Below are 21,746 nucleotides of genomic sequence, written 5' to 3' on the forward strand. Positions count from 1 at the left end.
AAAAAAAATCATAACTCAACATAACGAAACATTTATTTATTAAAAGTACAGTTAGTGAAAGTACAATTATTAAAATTTAAGTTAACATTAGATTCGTTATATCTAATTCAAAACGTGACATTTTGAAATTTATTTGGATGAAGTTGTCTTAGGGATTGAAAATTGCACTGAATGCAATTATCAGTCTAATGTTGACATGATTGGGTGAAATTGTTCCACATGACACAAAATGACGAAATTTGAATGGTTGTTAGAACAGTCGAAAAATTATCGAAATAATAAACTTTTAAATTGATTTGGAAAAGTGTCAAGCATTGGTACCAATTGTGTAGCACACTTTCCAAATTTATTTTCGTAGTCGTTATTGCTATGAGGGTTTTTACCTTGGTAAACGTCAAAATTGATAAGATAGCCATCAGAAGTATTGAGACTCCATACTTTATATCCAACTCTAATAGGTTTATTTCGAATGCACTGCCAATTTGCCAATGGTTTTAGTTTTTACATTTTATCCACCATTGACGGAAAATTATTAGGTGTAAATATCATGAAATTGCAATAAAACGATCCCTTCTTATAAAATTGTAAACAAATTCATTGCACAGATCCCCTTGTGAGTCCCAATAGTTTCTCTTTGAAGGTACTGTATTATAACCAGACAAAATTAGTATGAACTTCTAAAGAATATTCGGACATTATTCAAGTGTAGAAAACTAAACAGAACAGTTTAGAAAGTGGAAAAAAATATTCCAATATTGGAGTATAAGGAACTAGATCGCGAATTAATAGTATATATTTCTCCGGAAGCCGGGATAGACACTATTTAAATGAAACAAAAATACATATTTAGATTATAAAATGTTTCGGATATATACATAGACCATAAACGCACGGGGAAGCAGATTAACAAAGCGTTCGATCCAAATGATTTACCATCAGAAATTATAAAACTTTTTGATGAAGATAGGCTGGATTTCTAATCTAGTCTAATCTAGACTAGTATTATTAAAGCAAAATCGGCTTAAGTGGCTTTAATCTATATTTATTTTGATCTGTTTTGATTTATATAAGAGCACCTTAGTCCCTACTAATGCTTCTAATTAGGCTGTTTCATAAATGCTGTATCGGGTTTAGATCCTGACTTCTGGGTAGCTACTATATTATTCAAACGCAAACATAAAAGTGATACTAACGAATGAGTCTAGTAATGAGCGGTCAAGCGTTATCTTTTATTAGAAGAATAGTTTTCCGACAAGCAGAAATACATTGTAATATTTCAATTTTCTTAAATTTAAAACTTTTGACGGATCTCTCCAAAATATTCCGTAAAAAATTTTATAACCCTCTGTCTAGAAAAAATTTTTTTATCCCTCTGAATACGTAAAGTATGCAATACTTGAAAGTTTCCCTTTTCGTAATAAATTAGTTCTGGGTATGATTAAAGTTAAAAGTGTTTAGATTTTCCCATGGGAACAAACGTCCACTTTAAACACAATTGTACACCACTTTCAAAATGTAATTAGCTTTGCCAGAACTTCTAAAAGTTGTAAAAAAAATGATACGACTTATTTCCTTTAGTCAGTTTTTAGTCTTCCATCGAAATGGCTGGTGACGTAAATATTAGTTGTTTAATTGTGGTCAAACTCACATTTTTGTGGTAAAAATGTGAATAAACTTTTGCTAATTTATTCGATAAATAAAAAGATTTCTTCATCTTTAATAGGGTTTCACTGGGATTGCTTTTTCAATGTCGATACGTATTCTAGGCCAGCTTATTTTGTAAATATTTTTGCAGAAGAAGGTAAAATACCTTTGTTATACCTTTGTTTATCGCCTACATCTGGATAATCCACCTGTTTTCAGGGTTTTGGAAGCCAATGGTATGTTTCTTCTCTTTGTTTTAGCACATGTCCCTCTTCACATGCCAGTGACTGTTCTTAACGTGGATGCAGTTAAGTTTTATTGACTATTTTTCTCCTTACATTTAATTGCGGACGTATTTATATATTACGTCTTATGACTTAAGTAATTAAAGTATTTCACTTCAAATACCATTTAATCTATATTGAAAAGTAATGCATTTTTCTGTCAATAAAAGAATATTATTCGTCATTCTTTTATGTATTACATTTTAGGCATAAACTAAAATGTTTTACGTTTTCTCACGAGATTATAGCTCATAGTTATTTTCACGCTATGCGGACGACACAGTGATTATAACTGATAATTTGGAAGATCAGCAGTTATTACTTGATAGGGTGAATAGCATAGGTAAAAAATATGGACTTAAAATCAACATTTTGAAAACGAAATATATGGTCATTAGCAGAAACCCTCCAGAAAACCCGATAATATGCATAGATGACGATCGCATAAAACGCGTGAAAACTTTTAAATACCTTGGCACCACAATCAATGACCAATCGGATCCACAACAAGAGATAAAAACCCGAATACAAATATCAAGACAAGCTTTTGTGAAATTCAGACCGCTCCTATGTAATCAAAACCTAAATTTCGAAATACGCTACAGAATGGTCAAGTGCTACATATGGTCCATCTTGCTTTATGGCATGGAAACGTGGACTTTGAAAAAAACATCTATCAACAAACTTGAAGCATTTGAAATGTGGTCATTGAGAAGTATGATGCGCATACCTTGGGTGGCTAGAGTTCGAAACGATGACGTCCTTAAGAAAGCTGGCGTGGAAAGAGAACTCTTTGAATTAATTAAAAAACGCAAGATTGGTTACCTTGGGCATATATTGAGAGGAGCAAAATATGAAATACCACAGTTAATCCTACAAGGGAAGATCGAAGGTAGGAGAGGAGCCGGCCGCAAACAATTATCCTGGTTAAGAAATATTAAAGAATGGACAGGAATACACAATACATGCGAGCTGTGTCACGCCGCCAAGAAAAGAATTCTAGTAATTAGATAGTCGCCTACGCACTTTGGTGTATGGCATGTTAAGAAGAAGAAGTTATTTTCATTTATAAATTTTTGCTACATTTTAAGATTTTATTAAATTAATTTATGTTTAAATAATGTTTTTATATTTCAAGAGCTGTAAACTGTGTATTTATAATAAACTTTGAGGAATAGATTACATGAAACTGACCTACAGGCCAGACGTTCATTAAGGGGTTCTCATGTTATGTCATAGAAATCGTGGACTCAGATTAAGATGAGCACAAAAACATGTGTAGTGGGGCTTACAAGTTCTGTGTTATTCACAGATGAAGCTAGGTTTTGTCTCTACTCTGATTAAAGAAAAGTGAGAGTTTGGAGAGGACCTGGTCGAAAAGACTCAGGCATGTAAGGGTGTTCGTCCATATGGTGGTCTACAAGTTATGATTTGGGCTAGAATAATTTTTCATTATCGAACTGTTCCCGTTTTTGTAGAAGGCACTTTGAATCAATCTCAATATACTGATCGTATCTTAGAAACTGTTGTCATTCCATTTGCCACTGCTACAGGTTCTGATTTGGGTTACATGCAGGATGATGCAAGGCCACATACAGCAGCAACAGTAAGAGATTGGTTTCATAATGAGGATATTACACTTTTATAGTGGCCAGGACAATCGACAGATCTTAATCCCATCGAGCATGTATGGGATATGCTTCAGAGACATATTGCTCCTCATCTGCATAGTGTTTATACTAGTTTAAGATCTTCTTAAACATGAGTGGATCCTATTGCCTTAAAAGGAAATTGATTTTTTAATTTTACGCAAGCCAAGGAGCTGCCAAACTGTAATTAATGCTACTGAAGAAAACACAAATACATTTTTTGTTAGATTTTTATGTTTTATATTGATTTTTGTGTTAAAAATTTACAATAAATTATTCTTAACTTTTCTTTGATTATTTCATTGTAAAGAAATCATAGTACACAAAAATTAACCTGAATTTATTGCTGACTTATCAGGCATTCTAACGGTATGTCACTGTTTAAAATCCATGCAAAATTGATGTATATAATTATAAGAAAAACACTTTGTGTTCCTAAGACATTTTTGAAGTTTATTTCATTTAAAATATTTTTATTTCAAATTGTATTTAAAAAATAATACAGAATTTATACCCGAAAAATTGTGAAGACAGCAATATAATACCATGTTGTCATTTTTAGCTTTCAAATAGTTTACAATAAGTGTTTGTTTAAATAAACAAAAATCGAAGTTATTTAATTTAAAAACTATGCATACCCATACATCATTATTCAGTTTCAGTGTATGTATGTTGTATATATCAGCAGATCATCAACCATTTATTAGATTCTGGAGATTATATTGGGGAAGTACCAGGAAAGAAAACGTTTTCACTTCAGTTTTTATATTTCAAGAGTAGCTACGCGCTACGGTTTTAGTTGTTGTTGTAGTAGAAAAGTGATTACTTGGTATTGATGGAATGGGTTTAATTGCTGTGGCGCTGAAGAAACATTTTTAAGAGGTACCTTTTTCATTTTATTACGAAAAAAGAGGTTTAGACTTACTGATTTAATATTTTAAAACTCCCAACGAGTCTTAAAGAACAAAGTATATTATTTTATAAATTTTACAAGCTTAATCAACTACGTTTTCCACTTTGCTATATCTTTTATTACACAAATATGTTTATTTTTCTACGTTTCCCATATGCAGCTTCTGTGTATCACGATTTTTTGTTGAATTAGTTTTCTATATTTTTTATACATTTTCTTACTATCTGATTCTAGAACTTGTGTTGTATTCAATTTGACTACTTTTTTCAGTTGGCTATAATCTATCTGTAACTAAATTTATTTAAAAGTTGTTTAAAATTTTTTACAATAAAATATTTAAAGTTTATGATTCTATTCATGCTATAATGAGTGCTCCTAACCCTTCTTCTGTAACGTGTTTGTATCTTTCCTTGGATTTGGTCTCAGAACCAAAATATCTTTCCTTATCGTTTTTTTTTCTAAGGTTTCTTAATTTTCTCCCCCAAAAAATTAAGTGGCGCCCTGTTCCTCTTATCTTATTTATAGTCATTTTACCCATCTATCTTTTTGTTTATTTCGGTATATTTTCTAATACGTCTTATCCTGTCATACCTTTACTTATTTCGTCCGTTGGACCCATTCCCGGTTCCAAAAGCTAGTTTCGAACCCACGACTCGCTCTCCACCAACCATCTGGCTGCCGTCCTCAGTGTCTCCATTGGTGACCTTTCTAGCACCATCCAAAAAAGGTTTCCGAGGTTACAAAACATAATAAATATCACTGATTTTTTACTATTAAATTATGAAAAAATACGTAATTTAATAATAATAATGTTTAAAATAATCAAGATTTTTAGTATTGCAAAACAATATGGCGGATATACACAAGAAGTTAAATTTTATGTGCATTCGATATTGTTGCCACTTTTAACCTTTAAAGGATCTAAAAATGTCATGAAAATTACTTACCTTAATATAAACAGGTGCAAAACGAGTACCAGTCAACCATCGTCTTAGAAGAAATCCCCAACTCATCATTTACGAATTCTTGCCTAGGTGGCTTTAAATGTAATAAAGTTGCAACCAACATAAATATTTTCTCTACCGGCAGTTTATTCGCTTCAAAAGTTCCCTCTATTTGCTAATAGAGTAAATTCCCACCTTTTGGGTGTATTTTTCTGTCTTGGGACAAGTTTATTCGACACACTATTTTGTCTTTTATTACACTATCTTGAATCATAAATTCTTAAGCACAACGCAAAACTTTCTTAGTTCGCACCCACTGCACTCCATACAGCTTTCTTTTCTCAACATTTTCCTTTATATTTTATAATTAAAAAATGTAAAACAGTATAACCCAACCTAACTTAAAATTAGACTAAGAAGCTCACAATTTTTATTTGAGAAATATTTGAGTCATTTTTTTCTTTTTCATCTACTCTCATACATATCCACATCTTGTCTTAAAAACAAAGTTGGCTATGACAAAAACATGTATTTGCAAACTATTCCATTTCTATAGCTGTAAGGCTTATTATTTTTATTATTTTTGTGTAGATTGTGTTAACGTTAACTATTTAAGTTGTATTTATGTATCTCAAGATAAGTAATCCCAAACCCCAATCATGATAATAGACCGTAATCCGTTCAATCCGATTTCGAAGTGGTCATTAGTTATACTAACACCCTCGATAATTTGTCCCTCATGAAGAAGTCTGCAGAAGAAATCAAACCGATTTTCAATAGCACGTAAAGCTCTAAAACAATAAACGATTGGACAGTGTTTGAGGCACATAAAATGAACGAGGTCACGTTGCTCAGAGTTGGAGGAGATTTGGGTTTGTTTTTTAAGACATTTAACTAGTAAAAAAATAAAATTTAAGAAAAAAAAATATAAGATGATAGCTACTAGAGCTAAACCAGAAATATTGAATGAATAAAACAAATTATAAACAATTTGCCGAAAAGAGCGGCACCGAATTCTTTTTTATAGCTTCTTAGAATCAGAGAAACGAAGACGAGATATATAAAAGACAAAATTCAATATAACACATACTAACAAAAAAATTATTATTATCTAAAACAAATCATGTTTTATAGTGCCAAGTAGAGAATTGTAAATAAATAGCACCTATTAAATGTGTTCACAAATTTATTTTGAATGGAAATACTTGACCTATATCTGCAAAATCCACCCAACTAATTTTTAAAGTTTAAATTTTTAAATTGATTGGTCGCCGGCCAATCAAAGCATTTTGTATATTGTAAAATGTTTAAATAATAATTGATAAATAATATAAAACATTGTCTTCTCAAAAAAATTAAACATAATACTTTCTTAAAAATAATAAACAATTAAAAACAATTTATGAAAGTTAATATAAAAAAATATTATTTTATTTTGAATTCTTTCTTCGTAAAGCAAATAGGCTTTACTGGATAAAAGAGGCATAGCATATGAAATAAGATTCTATATTTACGTTCCATAGTTCGGCAAAGGGCTCCAATCATCCTCAGTTATGGACAAGCAAGGTGGATTATGGATAAGACCGCCTCGGCCCTATCAAGTTCTAGTTAGTGTCTTATTTAGTCCTCGGTGCTACAAAGTATACATAACTTCTAAGGTCCATCAGAAGGAACATCAACTACTTATACAACTGCTTATAGTGGGCTCGTACACCAAAGCAATATTCAATACGTAAATGAAACACGCAATATCCAATAAATATCTCTGGTTAATATGTATCGCTTGAACGCATTTAACTACTGAGGATTGCTGGAAGTGCCGTTTACTGAAGCAATGGAGATAATGATCATCCAACCAAAATCACATGAGACATTTGGTGCATATCTTCCCGCGTTGTATGTTGTGCGATTCTTGAGATATTTCTTAGAAAATGGCAGTTATGTGGAACGATTCCTTATTTAACATTAATTTTGTTTGTGTTGTTAAAAGAAATAATAAAATGAGTCATACGCGTGATATCGTAAGTTATCCTATAATTTAGCTGTCCTTAAGAGTTTTACCATCAAGCGTATCAGTAGCGTAGAATTTATAATTTGCTTAGCGTATGACATATTAGAACATATAATTAAAAGCAATATTTTTATAAAAAAACGTTAAATGGAGTGCTACAAACGAACTAATATATCAATGTAATCTAACACATTTTCGGTCTCATTCAGGAATTCCATCTATGTTTTTCTTGCTGTTCTGTCAATATATTACCCTCCTTATCTCTTTACGTCTTTTGTTTGAATTCCTTTTTGCTTTTGTTCAGTTTCTGGAAAAATTTTCTGGTCTCTATTGGCTTAATTAGATCTTGTATTCTTCTTCCTTGCGTAGTTATCTATATTTCTCCTCTGCTTGTCGGGTTCTGTACTCCTGTTGCATCATTAAATATGCTCTGTTTTTCTCTCTATTATAATCTGATATTCTTCGTAAAAACAGTCATTCGTTCTTGTTCTCCTTTGTTTACCTTTCATGCCTAGTAATTCTTCAGCTGCTGCCTGTCATGGTATTTCCGCACCCTTCCCACTCTTTATTTATGTTTTCATATTTTAGTCTGTGTTCTAGCTTGATGATGTTTATATTTTGTTTATATTCTCTATTTTTGTTTATATTTTCAAGTCCTTCTACATTGTATCGTTCATGCTTAGAACCTATTTCTTTTTTTAAACGTTTAAAATTCTGGACCTTTTTCGACCCAGTAGTGTTCAGAACCCACATTTGCTCTTCGAACGTTTATTATATTGGATTGGTGTCTTGCGTCTACAATAGAATGATCTATCATATTCACCGAAAATCCGTCTGGTCATTTCCAGGTGCCTTTATGTATATCTTTTCGAGCGAAGTTAAAATTATACATTCGATTAAAAAAAAAACTACTATGAAAAATACGTCACTCTTGAAATCAGAGTATCAAAAATATTAAAAATTTGTTATTTCTCAAGTACCAAATTAATTCATTTTGTTTAGTTTATTATCATTCCTGTTCCATACCACGCAAGTTAAACGTTTACTTTGTATTCCCGTTCTTCCTTTGACGTAATTTTTAGTTTTTTATTGAATGATACTATTTGCTTCGTTGTGTAAATGCGGCAATCTGCTGATTCAGCTGTTGATTTATCTGTTGTGTCTTTATTTTTCTGTGTCGATATAATGTCAGGACATTGAATTCCGTTATTAAATAGACTTCTCGGTTATTTGTCACTCAAACATATAACACTGTACACATATAACCGAGTATAACTTCTTCCAAATAAACAAGTTTTGGCATGTTTTTCAAAGACATTATGTATATACAAATCAAGCAAGCATCTGTGGTTGCTAGCACTCTTTCTATTGATCAACTAAATAATTGAATATTATTCTGAAATAAAAAGAATATACTAATTTGAGTATTTTACATATTTAGGTATATAGTCTACTTCCGCACATCCGTTCAGTATACACTATTGTTGTGTCAATTGTTTATTTTACGAGGACCGAAACAATCATTGACCGACTCGGAATCATTTTAATCATTCGTTCGTTTCAATACTTTTCGTTGCCGTTTAAAAAAATAACGAGTAACCAATTGATTTATCTGAATCGACTAAAAACCTAGTGCATTGCTTAAGGTATTTCATAAATATGTGTATTCAGCCGCATGGCATATTTCGGTCTTCGTCGCAAGTGAAGAACGACTGAGGACCGAAAGTAAAGAGGGAATTTTGTTTTGGTTCGATCGGTGGCGTCGGCGGTCGATCAATCGATTTCTATCACCGCACGTTATGAACTAGCGGGATTCGGTCGTTCAATACTTTTGAATCAAAACTAACGAATCAATCACGATTGATACAACACTAGTCTATGCATTATTAATGTGAATGAAAACTTATTTTATAAACTAGATCTAATGTATTATTTTTATTATTATAAGCAGAAATATGATATACTCTTGTTACAATATAAAGTGACCAGCAAGGAAACATATTTTCTTACGCGTCGCCAATGATTGAATTCAAAATTTCCTAGAATTCATGATGGGCACGTGAACTCGGCTACTTTTGACCACTTACGACGCGTGATTTGTGATTTATAGTTTCATTTAATATTTGTCAGACTATAGTATACAGTATGCTTACTTTTAAGTTAATAATAAACGTTGTTCTGAAGAAATTGCCTTTCGGTAATAAGTGTCTTGTTTCATTATATTTTACTACTAAATATCCACTAAATATCTAAAGCTTGAATCGGTCATCCTATAATATTCCTGTGGAAATTCAACTGTTCTTGTAAAACAGTTGCTGGACTATGCAATATTTAAATTCAAGCAACTAATGAATATAATAGCGACGCATTTTGCTCTCTTATTTTCTGATTTTCTGACGTCTTCTTGAAAATTGCCAAGCTACAATTACATCTTCTTTACTTGAAGAGATTTCAAATACTGCAGTGGTAATTGGAAAATTGGTACGCTTATGTATTCTATTTGTAGAGAGTACTGAGAAGAATTACAGGAAATATGCTGAGAAATCGAAAAAGAAGTGAAGACATTAGAAGAAAGTATAACGTACAGTGTATAAATGAATGATAGAAAAAAAGAATGAAATAACCACATAAGCAGAATGGAGGAGACCCGTGTCGTCAAAATAGCAAGAAATGCCAAGTCACCAATTGGCAGAAGAAGTATCGGACGACCGCGCAAAAGATGAAGTAACCTTCCATCGCGGTATTAATCCTCCACTGAACAAGCAGAATTGCTTATAAAGTGGTAGAAGAAGAAGAGGAAGAATGTATTCTATTTATGAAATATTAGACACTATCTGATGTTGCGTTTTACAGATGTACGCTATTATGACTAACGCAGCATTTATCTATAGAAGGAATTTATTTAAAATTTATCAAAATTTACAATACATTTAAACAATTGATCGCTTCACTGTGGGAGCCGTATAAATCCGCACCTGTTTAAACAAGCATGCACGTTCATTTAAAAATTATAAATAACTTACCTAACAACCTTTATTACAACAATTATACCTTACTTAATAAATAGGGTTGAATATGAGGCATAGTTTTCTAAATTTTAGAATATCGGGTATTACATTAAAAACAAATTACTTTTGACTTCCGGTATTTCTGGTTGTGATAAGGAGCTGTCAATATTTTATTAAGACGTTTAGGTCAGCCACAGATAAGCAGCAAATTGTAAGAATTATTTTCTATATATATTTTATATATATATATATATATATATATATATATATATATATATAAAATCTTCATTTACTTATTTTTATCCAGGTACACGTTATATCCCTTCATTCTTAAAACCACGCCGCTGCCGACGAACAATAACCCTAATCCCAGGTGTAGGTATACTGCCCTACAAACAGACTATTCTGATATTGCATTATAAGGGGACTGCTTTGTGATCAGCAAACAGAAATGCCCTACCATTATTCATTGATCAATATTTTGTCCAAGCTCATAAAAACTTTCAGTCTCTTTCGTTGCATTACTACGGCCGATTTAAATACGCAATGACTATTTCGTCACCGTATTTCTCATAATATAATGTCTATGCAGTATAAGACCGGCTTTTTTACTATCATTAAGTTTGCATAAACATGTGGAAGTGTAACCGCACATGTGTTTTTGTTTCAGTTTCAGTGTTTGTCGGTTCTTCGTCGTGATTAAAGTGAGAAATCTCCTAAAATTGTGATAATTTATTATTATAAGGTAAGTCATTGTTCATTGAGTTGAATATAATAGATTATAAAAGACCGGTTTAAAAAATTTGTTTTGATTTATTCACTATAGTTTTTGTATATTAAAATCAAATGCTCACTTTAACATAAAATAAAATTCATAGTGAACCGAAAAAGAATTTTAATAAAGTACACAGTTCATTATTTTTAAGATTTATTCACAATTCACATTCACTTGTTATATTTTATAGGTTATAAAAAGTTTGACATTTCACCCTACCTTCAATCGTGTATTCCTGTTGCCAGATTCAATATAAATTCTGCAAAAGGAATGTTTTCTGGGAATAAATTAATTGTCAAAGTTAAAAGTGTATCTTAGGTTTATGTAATTGTACAATACTGGACATAATTAGTAACGCATGTCTTCATTACAATATTGTACCTATTACACATTAAGATAGGTACATTGTAAATTTAAATAACGTCATTATTGCAAATAAAGTATAATTCAATGGTTGTGAAATTTTGATTTTCATCAGTTTTTATTTATAATTGAAATTTTTCCAAGAATTGATAACATTAAATGCGTCAAAAAGACACACGTGAGCTACCTACGCATTTTACATAGTTTACATTAGGTGCATGTAGTTTTTTGTTTTATATGAAACAAGAGTTTCTGTTTTATATAGTTCGTTCAGTGAAATTCAGTTTTACGATTCCTCACATCAAGAATTTATACACGTACAAGTGATTTTGCCTATTAGCCGAGTCTGGTTAAAAAAAAAGGTGGAAAAATGTTTCGCAGATATCTGAAGCTTTAAGACATATGTTGGGAATACTAGATGATGAATAGATGAAAAGGTACTCCTAGTTTTACCTTGCGATTTTTTTAAGCAATAATTTATGGTCAAAATTTGATTTTTTGTCTATAAATTATTTCCCTTATATTTTAAATAAACAATATTTATGTCATTTTTTTATGTCAAGAATATCTTTATTTTCCCGTTTTTTTAATTAAAATTGATAAATAATTTACAGAGATATTTGCAAAAAAGCAGTTTTTTTGCACTAATTTATAAATTTTATTAATTTTTTTATTAACAAAATAAAATGGTATTAATACATTTAAACATCAAGGAATTACCATCTTTTAGATTTTTGCGAAATTTCCCCTCGATCAGTCAAATATTTTATAAGTTGTTTAATTTGTTTATCCCTGAGGCTAATTATTTAAACTATTGAGCTTGCCCTATGCATGATGCTAGACACATTCAGCAAATTTCATGGGATTCTTTAAGACCTAGACTATCTCAGAAGTTAAATGCATATTGAGTTTTCATCGAAATTATTTACAAAATAAACGTTTAAAAAAGGGGTATGTGTTTTACTTATAAACAATAATTGTAATAACTTCTATATTTTTCAAGCTACAGACTTGTACTTATAACCATTGGATAGCTGGTAAAAAAGCTCACATTAAAAAATAAAAAACCTATGACCAATAGGAACGAAGTTAGTGACTATTTTTAAAAAAATCATACCTCCATTGTTAATAAACATTAAGAAGTAAAATTTGCACAAATTTTGAATGACAATCTAAACTTTATATTGAAACTTATAGCTATAAAATTTATCTAGTTTTTCGAAACGACGGTACTTTCGAAAGATCGACATAGGAAAGTGGAGAGGATATCTGTTTCAGCTCCGTTTTTTTTCGGCATCGGAACTTCAAATTGCAACACGTAAGAAAAATTTACATTATCTCGGCTTCCTTTGCAGCTGCAAGCCTCTTTTTTTTATTCTGGGGTAGCTCGTCGAAATATGAATAACTACATAGTTTTCACTGGCCGGAAAATATGGGAAATCTCGGAAAAATTGAGTCCATTTGAAATTCACCCTAAATAGGTACTTACTTTTTTTAAATTTGCTCGAATAGTCTGTCGCAGTATTAATAATGATGACACAATTTTCACCCCCCATAAATCTCGGAAAATCCCGGAAAATCAACATGTTTTTTCATTTTATATCAATGATGTATATTGATGTATATTTTATAAATTAAATTTCAGGTAATTTTTTACACATTATATTATTATATTCCTTATATTAATTATAATTGTTTGTATTTTTATAATTAACAATATTGATTTTTATTCTATTTTTCTTACAAATATGATATTATACAATATTAATCTAATCTGCCTTACTGCTTTGATAAAATAAGTCGATTTTTTCATCACTTGCCTTATTAAATTTTGCAATGTTTATTGAACTTTACTTTTTTTATTTTCTTTACATACATTGGTTAAAGTTAAAATTTGGTTAATTTATTCGACTTCACTGTCAGGTCTGAACCTTTTTGTTGCAGGTTGTTTGTCTTCACTTATTAAGTCAGTCTTTCCATACATTAACATATTAATGGGCGATCTGAATGCTAAGGTGGGTCAAGGTAAGGTAGGAGAACAAGTAGGAAAATATGGGCTTGGAAACAGAAATGACAGAGGAGATCGATTGATTCAATTTTGCCAAAGTGAAGACTTCGTAATAACAAATACCTTTTTCAAATTACCTCCTCAACGGTTATATACATGGACATCTCCACAACATACCAAAGAAAAAATAGTGAGAAATCAAATAGACTACATTATGATAGCAAGGAGGTATCATAATGCTGTTAAATGTACTAAGACGTACCCAGGAGCTGATATAGGCTCAGATCATAACCCGGTAGTTACTGTGATGGAGGCGAGACCAAAAAAGATTAGAAGATCACACAGAAAGGCACTAGATTTAAATAAACTCAGAAACAAAAATATACGACAAGAAACAGGAGAAGAAATAAATGAAAACCTCCGTTCAGTGCAGCAACAAATTAACGATACAAACAACGTTAACCAAAAGTTAAAGTACATAAATACAGCTATACAAACAGCAGGAAAGAAACATCTTACAAAAACAACAACAAAGAATAAGGGGTGGATGATACAAGATATACTAGACTTGATGGAACAAAGAAGAAAGATGAAGAATTACCCAGACAAATACAAAGAAATAAATAAACACATAAAAAAGAGAATAAAAGAAGCCAAAGAGGAGTGGATTAAAGAACAATGTGAAGAAATGGAAACCTATGAGAAAAAGTACGATGCGTTCAATATTCACAAAAAAGTAAAAGAGATAACAGGAAGCATAAAGAAATGCCAAATAGGTAAACTTAAAGACAAAGATGGAAATCTTATTGTAGATCTAGAGAATAAAATGAAAAGAAGGACAGAATACGTGAATGAATTATTTGAAGACGATAGAAACAACTTAACTCAGATAATCAATGCAACTGGGCCAGACATATTGAAAGAAGAAGTAGAATACGCAATAAGAAACGCTAAAAATGGAAAACAAATGGACCTGATGAAATTCCTACAGAACTGTTGAAGCTTTTGAATGATAAATCCGTAAACATAATATTAAATTTTGCAGCGAGGAGCTAAAACAGTTTCCCATCCACTTTCCTATGTCGATCTTTCGAAAGTAACTTCGTTTCGAAAGGTTTGAAGTTTCGAAAAATTGGATGAATTTTATAGCTATAAAATTCAATATAAAGTTTAGATTTTCTTTCAAGATTTGTGCAAATTTTACTTCTTAATGTTTATAAAAAATGGAGATATAATTAACAAAAAAATTGTCGCTAACTTCGTTCCTATTGTTCATAGAAGGTTTATTTTTTTTGTTAAATGTGAGTTTTTTACCAGCTATCTAATGGTTGTACGTACAAGTCTGTAGCTTGAAAAATATAGAAGTTATTACAATTGTTTATAAGTAAAAAACATACCCCTTTTTCAAACGTTTATTTTGTAAATAATTTCGATGAAAACTCAACATTCATTTAACTTCTGAGATAGTTTAAGTCTTAAAGAATCCTATGAAATTTGTTAAATCTGTCTAGCATCATTCATAGGGCAAGTTCAATGGTTTAAATAATTAGTCCCAGGGATAAACAAATTGAATAACTTTTAAACTATTTGACCGATCGGGGGGAAATTTCACACAAATTTAAAACACGGTAATTCCTCAATGTTGAAATGTATTAATAACATTTTATTTTGTTAATAAAAAAATTAATTAAATTTATAAATTAGTGCAAAAAAACTGCTTTTTTGCAAATATCTCCGTAAATTTATTTATCAATTTTAATTGAAAAAACGAGAAAATAAAGATATTCTTGATATAAAAAAATGGTATAAATATTATTTATTTAAATTATAAGGGAAAAAACTTATAGATAAAAAATCAAATTCTGACCATAAATTATTGTTTAAAAAAAAACGCAAGGTAAAAATAGGAGTATCTTTTTATCTATTCGTCATCTAGTAACCCCCACCTATGTCTTAAAAGCTTTAGATATCTGCGAAACATTTTGCCGTGAAATCGATGATTTTTGTATAACCAGACTGGGCTATATACACTCAGTCACTCCACTCAATTTTTTCTGACTTTCTCCTATTTAAGGCTAGGACGTAAACAAAATGATATTTTGGTCTGTTGTACAACTTTCATAACTCGTAATAAGTCACTTTTAAAAAATCGCCGAACTTTTGCGTAAAGTCTTATGAAATCGATCTACGTACAAAAACCAGCTTGTCAATTCATTTGTTGGGAAAGCTCGAGTTATATATTATGTTTTTTACTGATCACCAAGTTTGCAGCCAATATTTTATTTACAATATATTCTCAGATCACTGTCGGTTTACTTAATCTAAACTTCTTAAAAAAAGTCTATCATTACAAAAATTAAAATGGTATCCTGCCTAAAACATTATATTCTTGCACTAAGTTTATAAACATTAAACATCATAATCTTCGATTTCATTAAAGCTTCTAATACCGAATCCATGTGTCTCACCCACAGTAAACAGCAATGTTTAGCTTATATTTTTGATTTCTCGATAACCTACAACATAATAACAGACTACAGTAAACACAATTTACCTTTCAGATAATTGCTTAGTCGGTACTTTATTTGACAAAAAAATATTTTACATTTTATCTGTTAGATAAGTATATTCATCTCAGTTGGTAGTTCAGATTTCTTTCCTAGTTGGCGCTAGGTGTTTAAATCTAAACTAACATAAAGCGTTAAATTATTTTGTTTTTTAATTATCTTGAAGTTACAGCAACCAATATTTTTTGCAATATTGCCAGAAAATTAATTGTATTATTAATTATACTAATATGTAATTAATATTATTCATCATAAGTGGCTCGACAATCCGTTGTAGATCTTGGCCTGCTCACAAAGAAGTCGCCACTCCTGTCGATTCCTGACAACTTCCCTCCATCTTCTAACCCTTAGAATCTGTAGGTCTTCTTCCATATCATCAATCCATCTCATTCGTGGTCGTCCTCTGCTTCTTGTGCCCTCTGGTTTTGAAAATGTTAATCTCTACGTGTATTCGTGATCTGACATCCTAGCAATTTGTCTAACCCATCTAAGTCTCTGCACTTTAATGAATTTCACAATATCTGGATCGGTGTATAACTGATACAGTTCAAAGTTGTATGTTCGACGCCATAGCCCATTTTCATTTACGGCCCCAAAAATCTTTCTAAGAATTTTTCTCCCAAAAATACCAAGAAGTCTTTCACCATTTTGAGATAAGGTCAACGTTTCAGCCCCATATGTCAAAATCGGTCTTATTAAGGTCTTGTATATATTAAGCTTTACTGCACGTTTTATATTTTTATTTTTTAAATGTTTCTGGAGACCGTGAACAGTTATGTTTGCTATTGCTATGAGTCTTTTTATTTCGTCACTTGTCGTGTTTGTTGCGTTTACTAGCGATCCAAAATATGTAAATTCTTTGACTTGCTCAAAGCTATGGTTGTTAATTTGAATTCTCTGTTGGATATTTCGAGGGTTTTTAGAAACCAACAAATATTTGGGTTTTTCCTCGTTTACCACAAGTCCTAATTCACTTGCTGCGTCCGAAAGCCTTGTAAAACACTGCACCAAGTCTCTCATTCTTCTGCCTACTGTAACTATATCGTCAGCGAATTCGAGAATTTGCGTCGATCTATTAAAAATAGTTCCATTCATTCTAATATTTAATTGTCTGATTGGCTTTTCCAAGGCAATATTAAAGAGAAGACACGCCAACGCTTCCCTCTGTCTTAGTCCATTAATGTCAAAGAACGTAGAGTTTTCTCCTTCAATTCTAACGCATGAGCTTACGTTTTGCATTGTTAGTTGGGTCAACTTAATTACTTAGGTGGGATCCCAAAGCCTATCATTGCATTATATAATGCAGTTCTTTTCACACTGTCATAGGCTGCTTTGAAGTTAATGAAGAGATGGTGTGTATCTATGTTATATTCTAGTGACTTTTCTAGAATCTGCCTCTGTGGTTGAATTTGATGTGTAGTTGACTTTCCAGCAGTAAATCCGCATTGATCTTGACCAACAATATCCTTTGTAAAATGTTTAAGTCTTTCAAATAATACATTGCCGAAGATTTTATACGCAGATGCTAACAGAGTAATGCCTCTATAGTTCTTACACTCCAGTTGATCACCCTTTTTATGCAACGGACATATTATTCCCTTCAGCCACTCTTCTGGTACCCATTCATTCTGCCATATAAGTACTATTAGTTTATGGATTGCTGCAAAAAGTTGATCACCTCCTTTTTTATACATTTCTGAACAGATTTCATCGATTCCTGGGGCTTTATTGTCTTTGAGTTTTAGGATCGCATTTGACACTTGTTCTCTTGTTGGGTCTTCACTGTGTAGTTGACGTTGTAGATTTATTTAATTTTCTATGTTGCAACCTCCTTCAATATCGTTTATATTTAGATGTTCGCTGAAATGTTGTGCCCATCTGTTAAGAACTGAGTTTTTATCATGTAGAATTTCACCGTTAGTGTCTTTACAAATTTTTAATCGTGGTTTAAATTCTCGACGGCTAGTATTTAAGGATTTGTAGTATTTCCTCGTTTCATTTTTATCGAATAAACTTTGTATCTCACTGAGAGTGTTCTGTTCGTATTCCTTTTTCTTACGTCGATGGATACGTTTTTCCTTTCTTCTAAGACGTCTATACTCTCCGTGTACAATCTGCGTCAATGGTTTTTTGATATGCTGCGTTCTTTCTATTTGTGGCCATTTCGCACTCATGATCAAACCAATGATTTCTTTTTTCTGACTTGGTTTTGCCCAATATTTCAACGGATTTTTGTAACACAACATCTCGTATATTTGCCCATAGTTGGTTAATATCTTCTTCTTCTTCTAAGTTTCTTGTCCTTATTTGGTCTTCTATTTGCTGTCTGTATACATTTGCAATGTCGGGATCTTTTAGTTCCAATTCCACTTTCGCTATTTCTACTGTGATGATATTTGGAACCGAAGTAAATTTAATTAAGTTTGAATCTTCAACACGTTTTTTTAAACCCCAAGGCTCTTAAAACAGTACTATATTACTTAAGAGGTTTCTGCTGAAACTTCTACTATACTAAGCGCTAGATGTAGCTAGATGTTTTTGTTTCTGGTAGTGATAGTCTTTGATCTAGCTCTGTTGGTAGATGCAGAACTTGACCTAGGCTGGTCAGCGTGGCTTTTTTGTGGTAACATTCTTACCTGATTAAATTTGTAGTTGCCTACATAGCCATCTTGTTTTGGAGCCTATGCGGATGTAGGTTCCTCTGAAAGGGTCAGATCGGTCGTAGGGTATTTGTCAACACTCTGTGGAGTTCTTTAATTCTTCTTATCGATGCCATCATTATGTGTCTCTAAGGATCTGAGAATCTTGTGTGTTGGATTATTTAGACTGTCACAAGAATCTGGATATGAGGAATGTTATATTCCCCTGCGAGTTGTGCATAATGTGAAGCGCACTCGCTGCACATTATTAATCTGTCTTAGCTTGATTAGTACTTTTGTAGCTAGAAGAATTACTTTTCACTACTTTCTGTTTGTCTCCAGTACCATGTCCTGGAACTGGATACAGTTCCAAAGTTTCTCGATTGTCCTGAGTGAGGCTTGCGCTCTTTTTCTCTCTTGTCTATTTAGTTTACTTGTTCGTGATCGTGTTTGTTCCACAATAGCTAAGGAATAAATGGTAGAACCCAGCGGAGACGACAAATCACTGCATACCGGAAGAAGCCTGATAAATCTTAAACCAAGTGTCACCCGATGGCAACCGATTTTACGCTACGCTAAGTGCTTGGTCTATGTTGTTTTAATGATTTAAGTACATAGTGCCAACGACTTACCGATATGGAATATACAGAGGGAAGCGGGACAGTAAAATTCGGGTATTACTCCCATTCTAAGCTTCTACTAGGTCGTGATCATCTTACCAATTCAGCGACCACGATCGAGCATGAGCCTCTCCACTACGACTATGGGGAAGAGCTCTTCGTGGTCGCTGATGTTAAAGGTGTTAGACAATGTTCGCTTGTTCATCGTATCTGCCTTACAAAAACTGTGACCAAGATGGACCTGAGCCCTCTACATCATGGTCTTATCGTTCCTGGTTGGGGGGGATTGTATCTACCTACTTTGTATGAGTTGGTAGAGTAGAGTTTACTTATCCCGGTTCAACCGAATGGATGCAAATGTCTCTCCTTAATGGATTATGGGACAGTTGAAGTAAGTATAAAATTACGGATAACACTGGAAAAATTTGAAAAAAAAATTTGACTTAGTTTGACTTTTGAGCTGTTTTATAGGTATTTGGACACACGGCACTAGGAAGCACTATTGTTCTCCTTTTGGCTGACACTAATGTTCTCTGATGAATGGATAGGGGTGAATGACACATATGATAATAGTGACAGGTCTATACTGGACTTGTTCAGTTATATTGCGATCCTGTAGTGAAACGTTGTGAGTCACCCGGAAATAGTGCAGCGCATTCCAGTGAATAGTATGAGTTTTTGTTTATATGCAAGGTTACCAGTATTTAATGTCTATTTACTATAAAACTGGTTACTTTTTCGTATATAGAATACTTAGCAGTTATGAACTGAACCTTTTCTTGTGTCTACATCTTCTACTACTTCTACAACTGTTTCATCTAGCTGCCGACCGAGAATCATTTCATCAGCTTGTCAATATGACGATATCCAACGCTTGAATACAAGCACGGCACACAAAGAAGAAGACCTCTTCTAGTTCATGTCGTAACTGCTTAAACAGACCCAATTCGTTGTGTTATATATGTGGCAATTTTACCATTCCTAGTCAAAGAACAAACATGAGTACACTTGTCAGGCAAGCCTATTTTAACTATTTTAAAGTAAAATTTGTTGATCAAGATAAATCATGGGCTCCTCATAAAGTGTGTAACATACTTTTTATTTGCTATACTTTAATGATTGTTATTTTTGTACAAATTGGAGGCCAAGAGCAGACAAACGTAGTAGAGGAAGACCACCTACACGCTGGAATGACGACATCGGGCGTATCACCAAAAATTGGCAACAAAGAGCACAAAATCGCAAAGAATGGAGGAGTTTAAGGGAGGCCTATGTCCAACAGTGGACGTGATAAATGAAAGCTGGATGATGATGATGATGACTTTTGTACAATAAAAACGTCAGGATACAACAAGGAAAACACATGTAAAATATAGTATTCTACTTTATTATTAGCCAACCAACCATAAATTTTTTTAAACTGAAGATGATTCCGTTTGTAAGGGATTTAATTAGCAAGAGTTGAATGATTTGATACGAGATTTAGAACTATACAAAAAAGCTTAGGTATCCCATTCCCGATCAAGGGGAACTGCGTTTTTACAATACTTTCGAAGTGATGGTGAATTTGTACTGTTTACATTATAAATGGCGACTGTTTATCGATAGTTCAGAGCGGAGCTTTAATGTATTTTACTCCATAATGGAAATGTATTTGGTTCAGTTCCGATAGGCCATTCATTTTGTTTAAGTAAAAATAGATGGGATGCACATGTGATTGTTGGAGCACCAAGCAAAAATGTCCTCAAACACTCCAGAAAAACTTAGCTGAGCGAACAATGTTATTTTAATACGTAATTACAGTTCGTTACTTAAACAATTATTTGTGTAAACACAATTTTGTTTGCAGTAAATGCTTTTGTAAACATTATATTTGGTTTTTATTTTATTTTCCTTTATATGCTCAATTTCTATGACTTTTGGGGGTATCCTGTATTTTAAAAATTTGACGTGACAGACAAAATCTGCGGTTATTTTGGATTAAGTGGTCAAAAGTTAATTGAGAACAAGTATCAGATTTAAGACAACGAAATTGCTATTTCCCTGTGAATTAATTAAAAACCTGTTACCTATAAGAAATTTATAGGTTTGCACTTTCAAGCTGTTACGAACTCACCAGTTCGAGACTAATCGAGACTGCAGAATCTTTAGTGCAGCTTGTCTTTTAAAAGTTACTGAAATTAATAGATATGTATAAAAATAAAATTACAATATCATTGTGGATGTCAAAAACTGATGCCTTTTTATGAAAACCGTTGGTCAAACTATATCAAATTGTATGTATTTTGTGTACCTAATCCTGACTGGTTTTTTAAATTCCA

General features: G+C 32.1%; 1 protein-coding gene across 9 annotated transcripts in view; it reads left to right on the forward strand.

Moving 5' to 3' along the window:
* The window catches only part of LOC140439505 (uncharacterized), a 125,790-nt gene that overhangs the window by 50,528 nt on the left and 53,516 nt on the right, over positions 1–21,746 (forward strand). The window contains exon 1 of one of the 9 annotated variants that reach the window (XM_072529463.1): positions 4,341–4,459. The exons of 6 other annotated variants lie outside the window; for them this stretch is intronic. The gene's annotated coding sequence lies outside the window, so the exon portion shown is untranslated. Of the gene's footprint in view, positions 1–4,340; positions 4,460–10,973; positions 11,199–21,558; positions 21,702–21,746 lie in introns of those variants that run through there. 2 more of the 9 variants (XM_072529460.1, XM_072529462.1) reach the window with 2 other exon arrangements.

The sequence above is a fragment of the Diabrotica undecimpunctata genome, chromosome 4, assembly GCF_040954645.1.
Source record: "Diabrotica undecimpunctata isolate CICGRU chromosome 4, icDiaUnde3, whole genome shotgun sequence".
NCBI lineage: Eukaryota > Metazoa > Arthropoda > Insecta > Coleoptera > Chrysomelidae > Diabrotica > Diabrotica undecimpunctata.